The 19,290-nt window shown below is 41.1% G+C and overlaps 2 protein-coding genes across 4 annotated transcripts in view; one reads left to right on the forward strand and one right to left on the reverse strand.

Annotated features, from left to right (window-relative positions):
• The window catches only part of ZNF106 (zinc finger protein 106), a 70,470-nt gene extending 62,055 nt beyond the window's left edge, over window positions 1-8,415 (reverse strand). Inside the window, exon 1 of the mRNA XM_004751198.3 lies at window positions 8,250-8,415. The gene's annotated coding sequence lies outside the window, so the exon portion shown is untranslated. The remainder of the gene's footprint in view (window positions 1-8,249) is intronic.
• Window positions 8,416-9,720: 1,305 nt separating this feature from the next.
• The window catches only part of SNAP23 (synaptosome associated protein 23), a 42,174-nt gene continuing 32,604 nt past the window's right edge, over window positions 9,721-19,290 (forward strand). The window contains exon 1 of one of the 3 annotated variants that reach the window (XM_013055452.2): window positions 9,721-9,808. The gene's annotated coding sequence lies outside the window, so the exon portion shown is untranslated. Of the gene's footprint in view, window positions 9,821-11,654; window positions 11,796-19,290 lie in introns of those variants that run through there. The other 2 variants (XM_013055453.2, XM_004751199.3) reach the window with 2 other exon arrangements.

Genomic DNA, 19,290 nt, shown 5'->3' on the forward strand with positions numbered 1-19,290 from the left:
TCAAAAAAGACTTACCTCTCAAGCCTGTGATGGAGTAGGAGGCCCTAGGTTCAGTAACAAAGTTGGCTAGGGTCTAGGGTGATTCTTAAATGGCAGTTATCTCTCATGAAATGACTCAGCATTCAAGTCTACTTCAATTTCACCTCCACCTAAACACATACACTTCTATGATTCCCTCAACCATACACTGAAAAAAACAAGTCCACACATTCATGTTTTATGTCTCGTCCCCTGACTTCTAAAAACCCTTCATTACATTCAATTACTTAAGATAAAAATCAAAATACTTTTAAAAGCCCCCTTGATAGCACCCTTGCTAATAAGTACTAGGTTTGAGCTACCTTCCCCCAGATCTCCATACACCAGACAAAATGGTATTTCTAGTTCTTTCCATCTACCATGTTCCCTCCCTTTTCATATGTTTGCCCCTCTCCCTGGAATGTTTTTATTCCTTTCCATCTTATTAACTACTCATACTTCAAATCTCAGTCTAAATGTTAATTGCCTGGGGAAGCACTCTCTGATCTCTCAATTAGGCCATATTCCCTTGTATAGACTTCTTTCCTAAAATCCTGTACTTTCTTCATACCACTTATCACAAGTGTGACTATTTCTGAGGCAGGGAGTAGAGCAGCAGTTCTCAACCATATCAGACCCAATACCCTTCTTTTTTCTAAAACATTATGGGAATTTTCATTCTTACATAAATATGAGGAATTAATATAATACTCCCCACTGTGCTCATCAACCAGCCTCCCCAATTGTCACTACACAATTTTTCTTTCAAGATATATATATACCTTTTTTTAATCATAAATATTTGTAGTACCTCCCATTCTTAAGGAAATGAAATTCAGGGTGCCTGGGCAGCTCAGTTGGTCAAGTGTCTGCTTTTGCTCAGGTCATGATCCCAGGATCTTGAGACCGAGTCACACATTTGGCTCCCTATCCAGGGGGGAAGTCTGCTTCTCCCTCTCTCCCTCCTCCCAGCCACAGTGTGCACTCTCTCACACACGTGCATGCTCTCAAATAAAAATCTTTAAAAACAGGAAATGAAATTCAAAGCTACTGTAATTTACTTACACAAGTAAAATTTAAAATATCCATATAATGTGCTAACTATTACAAAAAAGTAGTTTATCATAAAATAATTTCAACATGTAAATGCCTGGACATGACTAGATTAGATGATGTAAGACTATGAATGTGACAACTACAAATACAGACTGATGTAGACATGTTATATTGTTGATGCAAATACCAGGAATAGCAATGCTGTGATATGATTTTTGAAAATAGGGGCCAACTCTTTGTAAACTTTCTAAAATAAAGAAAGCACAATCACTTGATTTACACAGTAACTATGATTTAGGCACACACACAAAAAATGGAGTTTATGTGTAAAACAAATTGGATCTAGGTCATACGATCATAACCAGATTTTTCACCTACATGAACATCTTCTGAAACATTTGAAAGTGATGCAAAATGTGTAAAAATTTTTATCATATAGGTTAGGGATGTCCTTTACATTGCAGCTGTCCAACATCCCTGATCTCCATCCACTAAAGTCAGTGTCTTCCTCTCAATGATTCTGAAACCAAAAAAACACCCCCCAAAATTTCCAAACCTCCTCAGCAGATGATCTCAAACTCATTAAAAAACACTGCATTTGGGGCGCCTGGGTGGCTCGGTGGGTTGAGGCCTCTGCCTTCGGCTCGGGTCATGATCCCAGGGTCCTGGGATCGAGCCCCGCATCGGGCTCTCTCCTCCGCAGGGAGCCTGCTTCCTCCCCTCTCTCTGCCTGCCTCTCTGCCTGCTTGTGATCTCTGTCTGTCAAATAAATAAATAAAATCTTTAAAAAAAAAACAAAAAAAACACTGCATTAGGATAAAGGAAGACAGTAAGATCTCTACAGCCAGACTGCTTGTGCTTGAAACCTGGCTCTATCACTTACTAGTTCTGGGTGATATTGACCAAGTAATTTAATCTTTCTGTGCATTCATGAAATAAAAATATTAGTAGTATCAATGTCATAGAGTTGTTATGAGAAATAAATTTAAAAATCCACATAAAGTGTCTGGCACTAAATCTTGGCTAGAGTCATAAATATAATGATTTGCTTAATGACTGCCTCTCCCAATAGAGGATAAGCTCCTTGACAGCTAGCAGAAATGCCTGTTTTGTTCATCATTTTATTCCTATGACTTGCCACACCATCTGGTATAGAATAAGTACTCAATACTGTTGAATGAATGAACACAAGTTAGCAAAGACATTTGGAATATAAACAATAAAAACTGGAGTATAACTCTCAGTAGTATTATTTTAGGTTATGCTACTAAGATACTTCTATATAAGAAGGTCAAAATTCATCCTAGTGGCATATACATAAACATGCAGAGTATCTATAATGGGATACCCAAGGAACTGTAAGTTATTGCCTCTGGGAAAAAAGGGAGGGTGTGCAGACTTTCATTAGAGACTCTTGTACTTTTCAAAAAATTAAACAATAATACACATATAGTTTTAATTTTTTTTAATTTTCTTTTACATAATATTTTTTTAAACATCAAAGACTTTAGGCACAAGAACCAAGACTGCATAACGCTTCCACATATAGAACTTTTTTTGGAATTCCAGAAAACATCAAGAGTTTTGACTTGTACACATACTTTGAACTTTCAAAATGGCTCATTATAGACTATCACATTACAGAGATCTAAATCATTTACTGATATTCCTAAATGTCTAATATCATTAGATACTGATTACCTGTCGAAAAAGAGAGAAGGGGGCGCTTGGGTGGCTCAGTGGGTTAAGCCGCTGCCTTCGGCTCGGGTCATGATCTCAGGGTCCTGGGATCGAGTCCCACATCGGGCTCTCTGCTCAGCAGGGAGCCTGCCTGTTTCCTCCTCTCTCTCTCTCTGCCTGCCTCTCTGCCTACTTGTGATCTCTCTCTGTCAAATAAATAAATAAAATCTTTAAACAAAAAAAAAAGAAAAAAGAAAAAGAGAGAAGGGACCAGTAACATAACTAGTGGGAGTAATAACAATTTTACATTTATATACCAGTTTACAAAAGATGGTGGAAAAGTATGACCTTGGAAGTAGATTATACCACTTGGAGTAGTATAAAATGAGACACTACCACCTACATATCAGGGATTCAGTTTAAATAAGCAGCAGCCTGGGGCACCTGGGTGGCTCAATGAGTTAAGGGTCTGCCTTCAGTTCAGGTCCTGGGATCTAGACCCATGACGGGCCCCCTGCTCAGCGGGGAGCCTGCTTTTCTCTCTCCCTCTGCTGCTCCCCCTGCTTGAGCTCTCTTGCTCACTTTCTCTCTCTCTCAAATAAATAAAATCTTAAAAAAACAAACAAACAAATACTCGAGACAAAGAGAATACTTTTTTTTAAAAAAAAATGCAGCAGCATGGAGCACCTGAGTGGTCAAGTCTATTATGTGTTCGTTATGCATTCAGGGTTCTGAGATCAAGCCCCATGTAGGGGTCTGCACTGAGCACAGAGGGTGCTTAACATCCTCTCACTCCCTCTCCCTCTACCTCCCCAACCCCATGCTCTCTCTCTCTCTTTTAAAAAAAAAAAAAAAGGGTACAGCATGAACAGCCTGGGTAGCTCAGTTGGTTAAGCAACTGACTCTTGATTTCAGCTCAGGTCATGATATCAGGGTTGTGGGATGGAGCCCCACCTTGCACTCAGCACAGAGTCTGCTGGAGATTCTCTCTCTCTCTCTGCCCCTCTCTTGCTCATGCTCTAAATAAATAAATAAATAAATTTTTTTTTTTTAAGATTTTATTTATTTGTCAGAGAGAGAGAGCAAGAGGAAGAACAAGCAGGGGGAGGAGCAGGCAAAGGGAGAAACATGCTCCCTACTTAGCAAGGAACCTGATGCGGGACTTGATCCCAGGACCCAAGGATCAAGACCTAAGCCAAAGGCAGTCGCCTAACCAAATGAGCCACCCAGGCATCCCTAGACAAAATCTTTAAAAATAAAATAATAAAAAATGAGCAGCAGCGATTTCTTCCAGTAAGTTCTTTTTTTTTTTTTTTTTTAAGATTTATCTATTAGAGAGAAAGAGAGCACAAGCAGGGGAAGAGACAGAAGGAGAGGGAGAAGCAGACTCCCTGCTGAGCCAGGAGCCCAACTTGGGGCTCAATCCCAGGAGTTAGAGATCATTATCTGAGCCAAAGGCAGATGCTTAATCATCTGAGGCACCCAGGCACCCCAAGCTTTGTCTTTTTAAAGGTAATTATTTATATTTTGAATAGGTAACATACTCAAAACATTCAAAACATTAAAAATAGTTTTAAATCTTAAATATACAAAAGACTTACAGCTGGTTTCCAAGGGGTGAAATAATACAATTTTATAATGGAGAACTCAGATTTACCATCTGAACCCACTAATCAATCTCAGCACCATTAACAGAAAAACTACACAGCATAGTGTATGATATCATCCCCAAAATGTTTAATTTGAATCCAATCAAGCATTTACCTGTACCTTCCAGTTTGCAGTAACCAGCTAAGTAAACCACTAGGAATCAGTCAGATAAATCCAGATAATTGACCAAGTCTCTTCAACAAGTCATGACAAAAAAAGAGAAAGGGAGAAAGAAAAAAGGCAACCGTTCTAGATTTAAAAATATTTCAAGAGGGGTGCCTGGGTGGCTCAGTGGGTTAAAGCCTCTGCCTTTGGCTCAGGTCATGATCCCAGGGTCCTGGGATCGAGCCCCATATCGGGCTCTCTGCTAGGCAGGGAGCCTGCTTCCTCCCCCCTCTCTCTCTGCCTGCCTCTTTGCCTACTTGTGATCTCTGTCTGTCAAATAAATAAATAAAATCTTTAAAAAAAAAAATATTTCAAGAGATGTAATAGCCAAATGCAATGCACAGACTTTGATTGGAAATAGGATCAAAAACAGTGGGGAGAAAAAAAGGACAATTTGGGGACATTTTTTAAGTGTGCTTTTTTGTAATCTCTATACCCAACATGGGGCTCCAACTTACAATCCCCAAGATCAAGAATTGCACATTCCCGGGCGCCTGGGTGGCTCAGTGGGTTAAGCCTCTGCCTTCGGCTCAGGTCATGGTCTCAGGGTCCTGGGATCGAGCCCCATATCGGGCTCTATATCAGGCTCTCTGCTCAGTGGGGAGCCTGCTTCCCCCTCTCTCTGCCTGTTCTCAGCCTACTTGTGATCTCTGTCTGTCAAATAAATAAATAAAATCTTAAAAAAAAAAAAAAAAAGAATTGCATGTTCCTCTGAGTCAACCAAGTGCCTCCAATTTGGGGAAATTTTAATAAAGATTGGGCATTACATAATATACAAAAATTAGTTGTTCAGTATGATTGTGCTACTGGATTATGCAGGAAAATGTTCTTTTTCTTAGAGATGTGTATTAAAGTGTTTAGAGATTTCAGGAATAAAAGCAAATACAGCAATGTAACAACAAATTTTAAAATGATCAATTTGCACAGATTCATTATGGTATTTTCTCTATTTTTCTGGACATTTTTAAATTTCATTAAAAATTTCTTAAAAACATGATGTGGGAAACAAAGGCATAAGAAAAAATTATTAAATTTCCTTACCATCTACAGCCCATGACTACTATCTACAGTCCTTGAAACAGGCAGAGTGCCCTTCCTCTAGGAACTCAGCTGCGTCAATGTTTACACTTTGTTAAGGGCAAAAGGCAATTTTAGCCCACCCTGTAAGTCTACTTTAACATATAATAATTCCTCTGGAAACTTCATTTTTCTACCCCCCACATACAAGCTGGCAATCATCCCCCACACATATACACCTAAAGGGTCTCATAACTGAGTTTTTACTAAAGAGTAACATAAGACTTTTCCTAACAATAGCTAGCCCCCTCAGGATCCTGGAAACCTTGTTTCCAAAATAGCTAGGAGGCTTACACTGTCCCTAACACCCTCCCGCCTTGAAAGTATATGATGGGCCTGATGACCCTAGGGCAACTCTTTCTACCCACAGGTCCTGTCCTTGTGCTTTAATAAAACCACCTTTTTTGTGCTGGTGTGCAGACACACACACACACACATCTTAAATACAGAAAATTATTCCCTTCCCATTCCTGTTTCCCAGCCTCGTGCACCTCTAATCACTGTTACCAGTTTCTTAAATATACTTGCAGTTATATTCTATAAATACATATGCAAATACATAAACTTTATAAAAAACACACAAATGGTTGCGGAATATAAAACCTCTTTTGCACTTTTTTTTTTCACTTGATATATCCTGGTTATTACTCAGTATTAGCACACACATAGGACTGGTTCGTTCTAACAAATGCAAAATTGATTTAACCAGTCCTCCACTGATCAACACCTAGGAACTCTCATTTCTCCATAGTCTCTTTCAGATAAGATTCTAAGAGGAAAGAAAAACCCACTGACTGTAAAGTTTCAATTAGAGATTTAGCATGGTTAATGTACAATTGGAGTATTCCTATGCAACTTGTCTGCCTACATGTTCTTATTCAATGGATACACGTTATCAATCCTAAACTTCCCACTAAAATATTCAAATTACATATTACACAATATGCATATTTCTCACAGAGCCATTCCTGGTCCCAGAACGAAATCAGCTAGCATCTACCATTATTCCTTGCTTTCTTTGTACAGAAGCCTCTTCTATAGTACATTACATGTGCTGTGCTCCAACCCAGATTAAAAAATTACCATTTGCAGGGGCGCCTGGGTGGCTCAGTGGATTCAAGCATCTGCCTTGGGCTCAGGTCATGATCCCAGGATCCTGGGATCGGGCCCCACATTGGGCTCTCTGCTTGGCAGGGAGCCTGCTTCCCTCTCTCTCTCTCTCTCTGCCTGCCTCTCTGCCTGCTTGTGATCTCTCTGTCAAATAAATAAAACATTTTAAAAAATAAATAAATAAAATAAAAAATAAAAATAAAAAAATAAAAAATTACCATTTGCAGTTCTTCCTTTTAAAATATCATCCTTTTAATCAAAGTAATTGGTTCTGAAATAACTTGACCAGATTCCATCACACCCTCTTACCACCTTCCAAGCCACGCTGAAGTTCTCTTCTGAAGTTCTAGTATCTTTAAAGGTGCCTACCATTTTCTAGACTCAGGAGTTAACTCTAGAAACTAAAACTGTAATGTAGTTGCTTCTCAAAAATGCTTAGGATACTTAACTTGGTGTAACGGGAAAATGATGAGCCTTGGCATACGTGAATTTCACCACTTACTTTAGCTAGGTTAGCTTGAGCAAATTACCATCAAACTTTTAATGACCTAATCTGAAATATGCTTCAAAAAGCCACTTTCCATTATAGTATCTCATCAATTTTTGTGACAAACCTGAGTGTATCTGGCACTTATGCAGTAGGTGCTAAATACATCCTAACTGAAGCTAAGTATTATCTTCCATTGTTTCATTCACAACCGAACTGGAGAACAGGAATTTAGACAAATTTTAAGATTTCCCATGGGGTTTAGAATAGTATTGGGCTCTTACTGTTTTAAAAAAAAAAAGTTATTTCGGCTTGAGTAAATTCGATATAAACCATTGTGGTGGATAAAGTATCTATATGTCAGGTAAGAGAACTTCCCTGAACTAGAATGGCATGGAAATCTCAAACTTCCCAATAAAATGGTTTACTCTAACTCTCAAGGATGATTAAATTGAGCAGACTCAACGGGGAGTGGGGTGCAAAGCATTTCCTCCCCCATAATTATGCACCGAGATTCGGACTCAATATTAAACTGACACGTAGTGAACGCTCCATAATTAGTAGCTATTATTAAGACGCATCCCACCGGGAGAGGAGACGGAAGGAGGCAAAAGAACGGAGCCTGTCAGTCACAAGAGGTCGAAAGGTGCCCTGGCCTGTGACCGTAGGCCTTTAAGCACCTGGGTCTACGAGATCCCTGCGGAATCGGGGGCCGAAAGAGGTCAGCGGCCTCCCCTAAAGGTCAAGGTTCTTGCAGGCGCGTTTCCTGCTGGGTCTAGAAGCCGAGCCGGAACGCCCCCGCGAGAATTTGTACCCCGAAGCCAGAAGCACCGCCTGCCTGTAAACCGCGCGGGCTCTGGGAGAGGAGAGTACGGGGATGCCGCTGCGCCGCAGCCTGCAGGAGCAGAAACCCGGCCGCGTCCTGCAGCCCAAAACCTTAGGAGCAGACCACCAGGACCCCGCCGTTCCGGCATGCCTCAACGCAGCCCGGCCACGCGATACTCACACTCACAGCCGACCCCTCTTACTCCATCGGGCCACCAAGGTCCCAGGGAGAGGGCTCCCCGAGGTCCCCTTCAGTTTTGGGTCCGGCGGCCCACTCCGGACCCCCTCCCCGCCGGGCACCGCCGCCGCCGCCGCCAGCGCGCAGGCGCACACCGCCGCCGTCACGCTCCTTTTTTTTTTTCCCCTCAGCTGTCCGCCTTTCTCAATAATCTAGCTTTATTTGAACACACGAGAGTGAACAACTGACACAGGGAAAAGAAAGAAAGATAAAAGGCCTGCCGGCTTGCAGAAGTTACTTTGCTACACTGAACGCACCAGTAACCAGCCTCCCTAGTTCCTTTTTCATTCTTTTTGCTCTTTCTGGGCCTCCCTGTTGCTTCTGCTCTCTTCCTAAATCCCCACCATTCCCTTTATGCAGTGCGATTGTTTATGCTGAATTTCCAACCATTCCTGCCTTGTAAAACTTACTGAAGTTTAATGGAAGGTGCAAGAGTTTGAGGACAGACAGACCTGAGTTCAAATATTGACTTAGCTACTACTAGTAATTTATGACTTTGGGCAAATTACAAGTTTTCTTGGAAACTCCCAGTTTCTGCACAGTTAAATTTAGGATAATGGTATCTCTGGAGGGGGGGGGTTTGCTAGGATTAAATGACATAACACAAGTCAAGTGCCTATCCATGAATGGATGCCCGTCATAGCACAAAAAAACCATGAATACCAATGATAGTATTTTAATACTTAATGTATTTATTAAATGTAGTCCATACTTATTCCCCAGGATCCTACTTTTAGTGACTACAGTTAATCAGATAAACCAAGTTACATTAAGATTAATAATGGTGGGGTGCCTGGGTGGCTCAGTGGGTTAAAGCCTCTGCCTCCCTCATGATCTCAGGGTCCTGGGATCCAGCCCCGCATTGGGCTCTCTGCTCGTCGGGGAGCCTGCTTCCCCCCCTTTCTCTGCCTGCCTCTCTGCCTACTTGTGATCTCAGTCTGTCAAATAAATAAATAAAATCTTTTTTTAAAAAAAGATTAATAATGGGGGGTGCCTGGGTGGCTCAGTGGGTTGGGCCGCTGCCTTCAGCTCGGGTCATGATCTCAGGGTCCTGGGATCGAGTCCCGCATCGGGTTCTCTGCTCAGCAGGGAGCCTGCTTCCCTCTCTCTCTCTCTGCCTGCCTCTCTGCCTCCTTGTGATCTCTGCCTGTCAATAAATAAATAAATAAAATCTTAAAAAAAAAAAGATTAATAATGAAGTGTTACTCCTCTTACATTATTGAAGTTCTAATAATGTCTATGTTTAACAAGATCTTCAATTCCTAAAATCAAAGTAAGTACCTCCCTTCATCTATATATATAAGTCCAGATTTTCATCTAAAGGACTGAGGAACTATTCCAATTCTGTATTTGTGACATCACAATTTCTTGAAACACTCAAGGTCTGAGGTACACTGCTCATTCCACTCTCCTTCAAAGATGCAATGGAAGGACCACTTTGCCCTATAAGCTCAGGGCCATAGTCCAAGGAAAAGCTTGTAGAAGACCAAGGTCAACCATTGGTGAGCATCAAGGTACTCCTAGATCAGGGTTTCTTTTTTTTTTTCTTTTAAGACTTATTTATTCATTTGAGAGACAGAGAGCAGGGGAGGGGGAGCAGCAGAGGGAGAGGGAGAGAAGCAGACTCCCAGATGAGTGCAGAGCCCAGTCTGGTACTTGACACCACCACCCTGAGATCATGACCTGAGTGGAAACCAAGAGTAGGATACCCAACCAACTGAGCCACCTAGGCATCTCTAGGTCAGGGTTTCTTAACCTTGGTACTATTGATACTTTGGACATACTTTTTTTTTTTTTTTTTTTTTTTTTTTTATAGAGGTGGGGAAGGGCAGAGGGAGAGAGAGAGAATCTCAAGCAGGCTCCACGCCCAGTACAGAGCCCACTGTGGGGCTCCATCTCACAACCCTGAGATCAAGACCTGAGCCGAAATCAAGAGCTAGATGCTTAATGGACTGAAACACCCAGATGCCTCAATTTTGGAGATAATTCTCATGCTCTCCTGTGCATTGCAGGATGTTGCTAAGCATCCTCGGACGCTAGATGTCTGTAGTATCCCCCACATTTACATCCATTACATGCCTTTACATTACATCCTTTATGTTACACCTACATGCCTTTACATCCCCCACCCCAATCCCCATCAACTTGACAATGAAAATGACTCCAGACATTGCCAAATGTTCCTCAAAGGCAAAAATGTCCTTGATTGAGAACTATGGCATTATACCATGGCAGTAACCCATCCATAAATAAACTCAACAACTTCTGCCCACACAAAGTAATTGCTGCTTGAGAAAGTCACACAGAAGGGTAGAAGCTGAGGAGTTCATTTTTACCAATTTTATACAGGACCTTCACACTGCTTAACAGTCCTACTACTTGTCTGGGGTCAACTTGTTTCACTTTCTGTAACAATTACAAAACTTTTCCACCTTCCTTAAAACTCCCAACTCCTTTTCTATTAGCAGATGACTTCATCTCCTACTTCACAGAGAAAACTGAGGTCATCAGAAGAGAACTCAACTTCCTGTTACTAAACATAAAACTTACAGGCACATACTTCCTCTTATATTTGAAATATCTTCTCTCTCTTCCAAAACCATTCCCTCTTCTCCTTTGAAATACTATTTATTTATTTATTTATTTAAATTTCCAGAATTGTGATGTATTCTTAGAGGTGCCTGGGAGAGGTCCTGGACCTGTTTAAAGCCCTTCAACAGCTCTCTGTGTTCATAGCACAAAGCGCAGGCTCACTAGTCCACCCTTCCAAGATTTGGCCCATTGCTGACTATTTAAAGCTTATTCCCCACTTCACCCAGAGATAGACAATGAGCTATAAGCCTCTAACCAGGATGAAGTACAAGGAATCTACCGAAGGTGCTATGTTCTTAATGGCATACGCCGTTCCCACAGGCTGGAAAATTATTTCTCTCCAATTCAGGCTTCTGGCAGAACTCCTACTTAGCCTTCCTGATTGAAAAGTCACTTCCTTTGGGAACCCTTCCAGACATCCCGAAGAATAAAGCGCTGTTTTCATTGTGCGCCAACTCGGCCTCGGACTTTCCAACACTACGCACTGTATTCCACCCACTATAATTTGTTTACATATCGTTTTCCAATCCAGACAGACGGAAAGACCCTGGAGGGCAGGGAAGGCATTCTTTTCTCCTTCTTTTCTTCATCGATCATCTACCAAACGGCTTGCCCTTGACCAATGTTTGTTGCATAAATACTTCCCACCTTTGGGAGACATTCGAATTTTCCGGTTAACGGGTAGTCCCCAGACTCTCCGCCTGCGTGGCAGGGAGATTTAAACCCCTCAGACCGTGATTGGCTCCAGCTCCAGGGGTGTGTCCGCGCTCGTGCTGCGGGGGAAGTGCGCAGGCGCGCGGGTCCGGCGCGCGCAGGCGCTGGGAGGACTCAGCTCCAGGTCCTGTGTGGGGGGTGTCGGAGCCGCTGGGGAGCGAGAGGAGTGGCCGGAACTGCTTGGTGAGCCTTCAGGAGTGGGGTTGAGAGAGGTAGCCTGGTTGAAGATTGGGATCAGGTCCCAAGAAGAAAGAGTATTATCATGACGGTTTAAAACTTGGTGGGGTCGGGCTTAAGGGGAGGAGTGGCGGTGCTCTGGCCCGGACTGGGCAGGCCGGGCCCAGAGCAAGGACGCTAGCCGCCGAGAAACTAGAGTGGGGCCGGCGGAGGAAGGGTGGCGGGATGGTGTGGTTCGTTGAACTCCTCCTCACAACCAAGAAGAGGAAGGGTGGCGGGATCATGGTTCGTTGGACCCCTCCTCAAAACCTTCCCCACCCCTACCGTGTTGCTATGATCGGAATTAATTGACTGTATGGTGACCACAGCGATCAGATAACTCTGAACTAGGTGTTTGAAGGTGTCTGAGGTTCGTGTCATTGGAGAGTACATGCTCTCTAGGAAAGTCCATCCTTACGCCGTGGCTTTACTGTAGGCTCACAAAGGATCCGTGAAACACCGACTTTTACAATTCCGGGCTGCAGTTGGTTGCGGGAGACGGCGTGGGGGCGGGGGAGCGGTGGAGAGTAAAGTACTATAAAGTGCTGTTTCATCTTATCCTTTTTTTTCCATCATTAGGCACCACAATGTTAGGAAAGGTAGATGAGGTTAGAGGAAACCGAAAGACATCAGAGTTGGGAAAAGGAGACGAAAAGGGAGTATTATTTTGCCTTTTGCTAGTCATCTTTAGGAAGTAGGGAGACGATTGGCGAGGGGGAGTTTGGATACTGGCAGCTTCTGACAGCGTTCCCTCGGTCATGTGAAAATAACGTAGCTTCACAGTAGCAGATATTTCAAGAACTGAGAGGAATACTACTCCCTCTGCCTCTATGCCCTTAAGACTGGCATTCAGATGTGCTAGTAGAAAATACGGCAGATAAGACCAAATAGAAATGATTCTCTAGCGTTCTTGCTTAGCTTGGAAAACCACACTTGAAATTCATAGCACATCATTACCTAGAATACATTGAGATCTAAATTTGAACAATTTCATAGTAAGATTTTTAAAAAATTAATGTTTCTTCCACAGTTGGTTTAAGGCAGTTGATGTTTAAGGTATTCTAATGGTCAGTTGTCATTCATTCCTTTGGCAAGAGGTAATGAGAAAGAACACATTCATATAAATATTAGGAAATATTAGGAGAAACATCTCTGCTCACATTACCATGCTCCTTTGACAGTAAATGTGAAAATAAATACAATGATCATGTAACAGCTTACAGCTCAGATATTTATCACATTCTTCGCCTTTTGGGGTTTTTTGTTTGTTTGTTTTGGTTGGCTTTTTTTTTTTTTAAGTGCTTGTGGTATGTGAATATGTACTAGAAAATTCCTGTTATTCCAGTTCCAAAATAGCAAAGTCTTATTGTGCTATTATGTTCTTCAGAGTATGGTACTCTTTTCTGTAAAATAGTAGCATTTCTGTATGCATCTTAGTGTTTGCTTCTTTTACTCTAAATGAGCTTAAGCATAGTAATAGGATCACTTAACTAAAGGTCACATCATTTCTAATCATTCAGAACACAACCTTGAACCAAGAAGGAAGCAAAAAAACAAAACAAAAACAGGCCTTGTTGTTCATGGGACATTTCACTCCTCATGAACCATACCACCATCATAAATTTTGCCTTTTGGAAGATCACCTGTGTTATTTTATTTCATGTTTTTAATAGACATGTTTTCAACACTACTCTTTTCCAAAGTGATAATTTGTGAAATCATGGTTTTTATGTATACCTTTTTCTAGTACACATTATAATAAATGTGTAATTTCAGTACATAACTGTTGCTTACATAACAGCTGAAATAATCTTGTGTTCACGTTCTGCACTCTGGAAAATACTTCCTTGAAACTAGACTCATTTTTAAAATAAAGTGATGGGTCCAGTGGACTTCAAAATTCTGTTAACTCAATGTTGGCATTCATTGTTGTGATACAGTTCTAGCGCACTTACTTATCTGGTTTCACGAGATGAAAGTAGATTAGAGTAGCAAAAGGGAAAAAGAGGATGTTTGCTCTTTGACATTTTTGTGAAATCAGCTGCCTTTTATTTTCTTCTTAGTTTAGGTGCCATGTCTTAAAACATTCTGAAAGATTGTTTTTTAGTTGTGTTTGTACTCAGTGTTACCCATATTCTAGCATTTATAATACATGATGCTGCTTGCATTCAAGAGTGCTGAACTTTTTGATTCTAGTGCTATATTTTGTTTCTAGGTTTGTAGATTGAGCTAGGACTAGATGACAAGGAACTGATCTTTTTCTTTGTTGTGGTGGATGGAGACTTGAAACAGATGGATCCAGTGCCTCCAGCAACTGGAGGAAGTGGATTGTAGAGCCAGGAAACAGCATGTACTGTTCGTTTTGTAATATTGGTGGTGGAGGTGGTGTTTCATTTGCAGTCATTTAAATGCACGGACATTTTGGTTTTGATTTCAGTTTAGGTTGTACTGCTAATAAAATATTTAAATCACTGATAAGTATTTTTTTCTGGAATCCCCCGATCTGTCTTGATTTTTGTGAGACCATAACTTGGAATTAAATTTATTTGAACAATGCTTTGACGATTGAAATTACGTTTAGATGGCCTTTTGAGACTTCTAAAATAAAGTTCAAACTTCTTGGTTAAAATATACAAAGCCCTTTAAAACCTGTTTACTCTTTCTACCTTTTAAAACCACCCTACCGATCCTGTATACACATATAGTATATTCTGACATGACTACTGAGGCCTAACATTGTGACACTTCTTTGATAGTTTGACATCCTAATTTTTTTAGGGTTGATCATGCTTGGATTTCAATTCTCAAATCAAAATCACAAGAGATGTTTAATAATTATGAAAAATTATGATAGCTTTACTGAGCACTACATACCAGCCAAGGTTTAAATGCTTAGCATGAATTAACTCAATCCTTATAATGCTCAAGATAGCCATTATATTCTCATTTAATGAAAAACACTGAAGCACAGAGAAATAAATTAAGCAATTGTCAGGATTCAAAAACATGCCTCCAGGTATTGGGCACTTAACCACTGTGCTGTTTTGCCCTTTGTATAAATAAGAATGTCACTCTTCTTCTTTTTTAAGATTTTATTTATTTATTTATTTATTTATTGGAGAAAGAGACCAAGAACGTGAGCAGGGGGAGGGGCAGAGTGGAGGGACTAGCAGACTCCTTGCTGAGGACTGAGCCTCATCTCGGGCTTGATCCCGGGACCCAGAGATCATGATCTTTGGTGAAGTCAGAAGCTTAACCTACTGAGCCACCCAGGTGCCCCAAGAATGCCACTCTTTTAACCTAGTGTGGGAGATACTCTTTTCCAGGGACGTGAGTGCTTAATGGTGCTTAATGGTCTCTATCTCTGGCATCTGATTCCTTGAATCAGAGTATTTGAGAAGCTAACCAGAAAGCTTCTAGGTGAACTTGGAGTCAGAGCCAAAATACTTGGATGACTTGGGTAAATACTTCATACAGGCAAGGTGAAGCCTTGCTAATTGTCCCTACCTCAAACTTGGTGTCTTCCTCTGCAGATACCATAGTTAAGTCTGCCAGATTGTATGTCTGTCCTACTTGGAGAATGGATGCTGCATTCTTGAGCCTCTTTCTTAACTCTTACAGAGCATCCCTTTTCTGTTTTCCATAGCCTGCCTTTTACACAGTGTCGATACAATTGATTATAATCATATATAGATGTACCTTCCTAGGATTATATTCTGGTCAGTTAGAGTAGAATTGTGGAAGTTCCAGGGTGGAGCAGGACTTGAAACCTAGATGTTGGACTTCAGCAATTAAGTCATAAACAGTACTTCTGTAAAGCTGAAGTGTAATCTTGATCTTTTTGGTTCCTGATTTTTAGTGTTATTTTCTCAGCAGTATGCTTTCTGTCTTGAATCATGTGCTTCAGTGCTCTTTGAAACCAAGATGTTTAATCTTGGTTTCAGTGGTATACTTCTTATATTTGCAGAGTTTTGAGCTTTATAAGAATGGCTAAAATTGTTCCTGTAGAAGAAAGTAGAAAGGAAACGAGAGGAAGTAAAAGAAGGAAACTAACCTTAATATGAATAAAGGTCTCATCTGAATGCCTTTAGAAAGAATTAAATTTCCTAACCAGAGCAGGGGCTCTTTTTGGCGTGACCCGGAGTATTTTGAGTATTTTAGAACACTGTGCACCTGGATTTAGTGTGTGAACATCCTTCCTTCCTTCCTTCTCAGGCAGAACTGAGCCACACAGGCATCCTTAGATCCCATTTTTAATAAAAACCATTAAAAATATTCACACATGGGGCGCCTGGGTGGCTCAGATGGTTAAGCATTTGCCTTCTGTTCAGGTCATGATCCTGGGGTCCTGGGATCAAACCCCCACGACGGGCTCCCTGCTCAGCGGGGAGTCTGCTTCTCTCACTCATACTCCCTCTGCTTATGTTCTCTCTCTGTCAAATAAATAAGTAAATATTTTAAAAAAATTTTTTAATATTTTATTTATTTATTTGACAGACAGAGATCACAAGTAGGTGGAGGGGCAGGCAGAGAGAGGAGGAAGCAGGCTCCCTGCTGAGCAGAGAGCTTCATGCAGGGCTCAATCCCAGGACCCTGAGATCATGACCTGAGCTGAAGGCAGAGGCTTTAACCCACTCAGCCACCCAGGTGCTCCAGTAAATCTTTTTTAAAAATGGGACCTAAGAGCAAAACATACATTCCTAAAGAAAAACTAGGTTCTTTTACCCCATAAGTGATGGTCCATGTCTGAATTTCTACTTTGTTCTCTGTAATCCTTTCTTCTATTCTTTCTGTTTATTCTCCATTATTCATCTTTATATCATCTATTTAGAGTCTTTAAGAAAGAGGTACGTAAATACAGCATGACATGATATACAAGTGTGAGGTGGGGATGCCTGGCAAGGCTCACCCTGCTTGAATAAAATATCCATCCCAACCATCCAGAGTATTTTGGCTCTGATTCTAAGTTCACCTAGTAACTTCTTGATTAGCCTCTCGAATACCACAGATAGAGAACATAAGTAACATGAGCACTGTGCTAAACACTTCACATACATTAATTCATTTCTGAAACAGCATTGGGAAGTAGAACTGTTACCCTTTTTTTTTTTTTTTAAGATTTTATTTATTTGACAGACAGAGATCACAAGTAGGCAGAGAGGCAGGCAGAGAGAGGAGGAAGCAGGCTCCCTGCTGAGCAGAGAGCACAATGTGGGGCTCGATCCCAGGACCCCAGGATCATGACCTGAGCTGAAGGCAGAGGCTTTAACCCACTGAACCACCCAGACGCCCCTAGAACTGTTATCCTAATGAACAAGGAAACTGAGACTTGAATAAGCTAAGTAAATTGCCTGGGTATCAGATCTAGGATGAACTCGGGGTCTGTCTGAGCTCAGACAGACATTATATTACGTACTATATACTACATACTCATAAAAACTACATTATGTTCATTCAGCACAATTTATTAAATTATCTCACCTAATCTAGAAGTAGCAAGTTTAGTCACAGGGGAATTAATAGTAACTGCAATCATTTTCAGCCCAATTCAGCCTTGACATTAGTTGGGGTAGTCTTAGTCTTAAGCTAAGAAGACTTTAGTCTTGTAGACAGGCAGGATTTGTATACACAAAACAACTAGAAAACTAAAAAAGCTGGAAACTATATATTTAGAGGCAGTGGAGAAGAGTGCTTTATTTTCCATATTCTGACTACAGCGTATCATAAAATACGCATTTAAAAAGAAAGGAGGGTGATTTTCTTGACATCACAGTATGTTCCCTTACCTGATAGCAGATCTTTGAAAAATGTTTGTGGAATGAATTAAGAGGGGTGTATTCTGGGACTAGGATCTCTTTCTGCTAAGCTTTCAGGCTAGCCAGACTGCTGACTCACCATCCATCAGCATAAGGGAACTCTCAACTCTTTGGGGGCAGTCACCATAGCTAGATGTTACCACATTCTCTTCTGACAACCTTCTAGTTTTCCTCTTTAGTTGGGTTTTGGTCTGGGACCTTCTGAGGTCCCAGGCCTCTGCAAACAACTGCCTTCTCCTCCGTTACCATCAGGTCTGTTCCAGGAAGGACTACCCTCCTCCCTCAGAAGAGATGATGTATTATGCAAAGAGCCTGAGAGCCAGAAGTACTGCTTTTTATTCCCTTAGCATCTAGTCCCTTGGACTAGATGATCTCTGAGGTTTATTTTCAGAGACTGTTCTCTGAGAGAAGAATTGAGCAGAAACTCTGCTCCCAGATAACTGATTAATCAGGCAGAGATTACTGTAGGCTAGTAGTTTCCAAGTCATGCTCCATGGAACCTTGGTTCCCTGGGATTAATAAAAGTATTCTTGGAAGGAAGGATTTTATGGTCATCTGTATTTGACTGGGATAGCCACAGTTAAACAGATTTCTTCACTGCTTCAGGACTTCTGATTTCCAGCCAAGAATTTAATTAGCCAACCAGTCTATAATACAAGGATAAATAAGAAAAATAGAAGATGGAGAGGTTTAAGACCTAAATGTCTTCATTGTAGGTAGGTCATGATTGATATCCAAAATTAGAAAATATCAAGGGGCTCCTAGGTGGCACAGGGGTTAAAGCCTCTGCCTTTGGCTGTGGTCATGATCCTGCCAGGGGAGCCTGCTTCCCCTTCTCTCTCTCTCTGCCTGCCTCTCTGCCTACTTGTGATCTTTGTCTGTCAAATAAATAAAATCTTAAAAAAAAAAAAAAGAAAATATCAAGAAATAACACTATCAGTGTATGATTTAGGAATTTGAGGTTAAACACTGGAACAACTAATACTGTTGAAAATTTTCCCTCTGGGCTCCTGGAAGTAGGAATTGGTTCAGGGCACAAGAGAAGGTAAGGGAATTGCTGTTTATTACTGTTATAGAACTATTTGACATCTCAAACTATATATATTCACATATATATACGATTAAAATTAAATATGGGGGTGCCTGGGTGGCACAGTCAGTTAAGCAGCTGCCTTTGACTCAGGTCATGATCCCAGGGTCCTGGGATCAAGCCCCAAATCGGGCTCCCTGCTCAGTGGAGAGCGTGCTTCTCCTTTTCCCTCTGCCTGCTGCTCTGCCTACTTATATTCTCTATCTCTGTGTTAAATAAGTAAAACAACAACAACAACAACAACAAAACCTTTGAAAAAATAAAATAAAATTAAATATGGAAGAATATAAAATCTTGGGGCGCCTGGGTGGTTCAGTGGGTTAAAGCCTCTGCCTTCGGCTCAGGTCATGGTCTTAGGGTCCTGGGATCGAGCCCCTCATCAGGCTCTCTGCTCAGCGGGGAGCTTGCTTCCTCCTCTCTCTCTGCCTGCCTCTGCCTACTTGTGATCTCTCTCTCTGTCAAATAAATAAATAAAATATTAAAATAAAAAAGAATATAAAACCTCAAAATAATTTTGAATGACTGAATAACATTGCATCATGTAGTTGTACCATAA

This window comes from Mustela putorius, unplaced genomic scaffold, assembly GCF_011764305.1.
Source record: "Mustela putorius furo isolate JIRA1106 unplaced genomic scaffold, ASM1176430v1.1 tig00003898_pilon_pilon_pilon, whole genome shotgun sequence".
NCBI lineage: Eukaryota > Metazoa > Chordata > Mammalia > Carnivora > Mustelidae > Mustela > Mustela putorius.